We start from the raw sequence: 5,023 nt of genomic DNA on the forward strand, positions 1-5,023 counted from the left end.
CCAAAACGTGTTGAGGAGACATCAAAATGTCCTATCGCAAAACAACCTGGTTTTGCAAGGGGGGTCACCTGGATTTTTGGCCCCGGCTGGGTGGCCATCTTGGAAAACTACCAAACCCACACATTCCTGAAAATTACACACCCGGGGGAGTCCAGCGAGGTATGGCTTGCGTGGGTCCCCTACTTTTCCTACCCAGAATGCCCTGCAAACATCAAATTTAGCTGGAAAAATTTCTGTGTGGAAAACTTCTGGAATCTATGTGGATCCACAAATTTCCCTACCACCCAGCGTTCCTCTGGGTCTCCCGATAAAAATGATACTTCACTTGCGTGGGTGAATCAAGTAGCCGCGACAGGCAAGGACCCAAGACGTATTGAGGAGACATCAAAATGACCTATCACAAAACTACCTGGTTTTGCAAGAGGGGTCACCTGGATATTTGGCCCCGGGCTCAGCAGCCATCTTGGAAAACTACCAACCCGACATATTTCTGAAAACTAGTAAATGTTGTCTACTTTTCTAAAATGTATAGCTTTCCAGGATCCATTATTGCGTTCATACCCATTTCTACCATTAACTGGAAAGTAGTTGAAAGCACAAAAAATAGCAAAAAGAGGCTAGAAAAATGCCAAAATTGTGTAGAAAATGTTGGTTTCCTGACAAAAGTCTGCTTGTCCCTCAAAGCTGGGACGATGGTGATTTCAGCATCACAACTTGATTTTTAATACCATCTGCAGGGAAAAAAACCAGACACTTTCATCTGTAGCCCTTTTTTCCCAATTTAAAAAAAGGTAGCTATACTTTGGCTAATTTCTGGGTCCCCTCCAGAACATAACTATGTGCCTTTGTTATACAAGGCAGCAGCAGCAATAAGTGGCTGTTTCTTTTTTCTTTTGCATCTTCCAGTTTTGTTTGACTGGGATAAAGAGCCAAGGCTGTTTTATACACTGCAGAGAATCTGGGATTATTGGAATTATATTTGACTTTTGCAGTGTTCAATTCTGTCACTGACTGGTGAAATGGATGCCTCATAGGAACTAGATACAGAATGGGTAAAAACTATTTGATCTATTATTCCCCTTTGCTCACAAGAGAGCATTGCTAGCAGGTACATATTAAAATGCAAAGTTTAAACATGTGTTTTCACCATGTGTATGGGACAGTGGTAAAAACAAGACATTCCACATACCAAAGCAGCATTAGACCAAACATTTGTGGCTTCAAGGTGTCCCATTCTCATGTGTGACATGTTCTGCTCTTCCTGGCTTTTTAGCTAACTACCTTTTAGGGCAGGGGTTTTGAGACCTTACTTCAATGTTAATAAGAACATTTCAAGTTCCAGGATACAATGTGATGTCACTTAAAAAGTCAGGACTGCCACTTAACATGGTGTCACTTTGCATCTCTGAATCTCAATGTAACCACATCAGCTCCACTTTCATGTATGGCAAAGGGTGCAGAATAACAAGCATCCTGAAAGCATTATGTTTCAGTGTTTTAGGATTGAGAACTACAAATTAATCTGGTGTAATTCTAAATTTTAGAAGTTCAGACAGGAACTAAGCAGTTGGTAGGGTTACTACCTCTGCAATCTGTGTCCAGGTATTCATAAAAAATGTGAATACAACTTTCTTAACATGTGTCACGCTTAAGAGGAGTGAGAAGCTATGAAAGAGAAACCCTCAGCCTACAAAACTATGTGAAGTCACTACAATCAAGAAGAATTAACCTTATTTGTTGTGATCTCTCCACTCTGACAGATCATTAGTGGGATTGTAGGATCCTCACCCACAGGTAACATGTGGAATGCTTCATTATTGGATCCTTACCCAAGGCAAGTAGTGTGAGTGGTTGGGTGGGCTTGACGCAGTTTGTTAGCCGAGCACTTAACTTAGAATGAGGGATTTAGGTGGGAATTACAATAACCTTCTAGATCCTCTCCTCATTTAACCCCTCCCATGCTGGTGACAGAACCGTTCCATCACCAGCCTCGGTCGCGCTGTGCTGGTGACGGAGCGGTTATCACAGACCGCTCGGCGCGCCTGCGCGCCGAGCAAGCCGCACCGGAAACCGCGCCTGCGCTGGACGTTCCATTAAGCGGGCGGGGCCGTGACGAAACTGCTCCGTCACAAGCACAGCGCGCCCCAGGCTTGTGACGGAGCAGTTCCGTCACGAGCATGGGAGCGCCGCGAGGCCCCCCCTCCCCCCTAGCACTGCGGCGGAATTGCCGCCACAGTGAAGGGGTTAATTTGAGGTCCGTTGGCAAGGTTGAAAACAAAGTGATGTATCTGGGTATAATGACCCAACACATCCATGGGTTGACATATTTCAGCCTTCTATGTGCCTCTAAGGGTCTGCAGACTTTCTTTAAGACCAATATCTATTTTATCCCTACAATCAGTTGTTTGGCATTACCAAAATATATATAAATTTCTAGGTGATGTGATTTTTTCACACAGTTCGAAGCATGCATGCATGCAAATACAGACCATTGCGTGCTTCTCCTCTGCATTATCTAGGAATTTAGATGAGAAGATATAATGTATAACTTAATTGGGGGTTTATTGTCTTGCCCCTTTTATAATGTCACATTAGGAGAGGGGGGCGCTCGGCCCCCACGCACACATGGCTGGGCCCGGCCTCCCTTCACCTCCCTGATTGGTCCCTGGGTCCCGCCATTGACCCGGAAGCGTTTTTTTGCTTAGGACCTGTAGCATAGGGGGGTTTAAGAGCCTGGGGAGCACGGGAAGCGTCCTCTTTGTGCCCCGAGCTTTCCAGGCTCGCTCCTCGTCCCGCCGTGGGGCTTTTAATTTCTCTGTTTCTATTTCAGGTGGAGCTAGGGTGACCAACCGTCCGTAAATTTCACGGACAGTCCGTAATTTTGGCTGTCTGTCCGTTGTCCGTGAAGGATTCTTTAACGGACGCCATTTGTCCGTAATTTTAACCGGGCACAGCTTGCCCCCACCTCCCTTCTTAACTCCGAGGCTGTTCCAAAGCTCCTCAGATGCCCCGCAGCATTGGAGAGGCACAGCGGGATGGCAAGCCTCACACCTCCAGCCCTTGATGAGCTGTTAAGAGGTGCTTGAAGGTGACAGAGGGAGGGGCTGCAGGTTCAGGAGCAGGGGGCATCCATTCACATGCAAACAGCCCTGAATGCGTCTTGTATCTGCTATTTAGAGGGGGGCTCACACATTCCATTTCTACCCAGGGCCCCAAACATCCGAGACTCGGCCAGATTACACCCCTGATTACACCGAGGCAGCACCTGCTTCTCTTCACCAAGCTTAATTACTGTCACTAATTTGTAAGCAAACCTCGGTTCTTCTAACATGCAGTCTATAATGTAAGAAAATAAAGAAATGGCACAATCGCACCCACACTGATTAACAAAGTATGGAGGACAATCAGTTCTCTTAGAGTATCTCCTGTAAGTACTGTACATCACAGTGGGGGATGGCATTTTGGACAGAGACCCTGTCTTCTCGTTTTCTTGTGCAGGAGAGGAGCCCAAGATGATACTAGGATACTGCATGCCCACCCCTGTGTTCCCTCTCCTGTGATGGCTCCTGCCCTCCCCTCAGTGATGGCACCTGTTCCCCCATGTGGTGGCTCCAGTCCACCCCACGCCTGGGATGGCTCCTGTCCCCCCATGTGGTGGCTCCAGTCCACCCCACGCCTGGGATGGCTCCTGTCCCCCCATGTTGTGGCTCCTGTCCCCCCTGTGGTGGCTCTTGTCCACCCCTGTGCTGGATCCTGTCTCCGCCCTGGGTGGCTTCTGTCCCAGTCCTGGAACGGCTCCTGCAGCGAGGGTGAAGTTCTTGATGGGCCTCTTCTCAAAAGGGCTCAGCTCAAAATTAATATGGAAAGGTCGGCGAGTAAGTAAGTGAAGGGATGGGTGAATGGCTGGATGAATTAGTGAAAGGGTGAATGGATGAATGAAAGATTGAATAAATGGCTAATGAGAGAGGATGGATGGATTGATGAGTGAGGGGAAGGATGGAGAGAAAATGTAAAAAAGCTGTATGTATAGGTGGAAGGGTAGCTGGATGATGGATGAGGGGAAAGATGGATGAAGGGAAGGATGATGGATGAGGGGATGGATGGATGGATGGATCAGGAGATGGATGGATGCATGAGGGGAAGGATAAATGGATGGGATGGATGGATGGGTGAGGGGAAGGATGGATGATGGATGAAAGGAAGGAAGGAAGGATGGATGGATGAGGGGAAGGAAGGATGAATGAGGGGAAGGATGGATGGATGAGGGGAAGGATGGATGGATGAGGGGAAGGATGGATGGATGAGGGGAAGGATGGTGGATGGAGTGGATGGATGGAGGGGAAGGATGGATGGATCAGGAGATGGATGGATGGATGGATGGATGGATGAGGGGAAGGATAAATGGATGGGATGGATGGGCGAGGGGAAGGATGGATGATGGATGAAAGGAAGGATGGATGAGGGGAAGGATGGATGGATGAGGGGAAGAATGGATGGATGAGGGGAAGGATGGATGGATGAGGGGAAGGATGGATGGGTGAGGGGATGGATGGATTGATGGATGAGGGGATGGATAGAGGGGAAGGATGGATGGATGGATGATGAGGGGATGGGTGAAAGGATGGATGATGAGGGGAAGGGTGGATGGATGGATGATGAGGGGAAGGGTGGATGGATGGATGATGAGGGGGTGCGTGAAAGGATGGATGGATGATTAGGGAATGGATGGATGATGAGGGGGTGGGTAAAAGGATGGATGGATGGATGGATGATGAGGGGAAGGATGGTGGATGGAGTGGATGGATGGAGGGGAAGGATGGATGGATCAGGAGATGGATGGATGGATGGATGAGGGGAAGGATAAATGGATGGGATGGATGGGTGAGGGGAAGGATGGATGATGGATGAAAGGAAGGATGGATGAGGGGAAGGATGGATGGATGAGGGGAAGAATGGATGGATGAGGGGAAGGATGGATGGATGAGGGGAAGGATGGATGGGTGAGGGGATGGATGGATTGATG

This window comes from Lissotriton vulgaris, chromosome 5 (genome assembly GCF_964263255.1).
Source record: "Lissotriton vulgaris chromosome 5, aLisVul1.2, whole genome shotgun sequence".
NCBI classification, from domain to species: Eukaryota; Metazoa; Chordata; class Amphibia; order Caudata; family Salamandridae; genus Lissotriton; species Lissotriton vulgaris.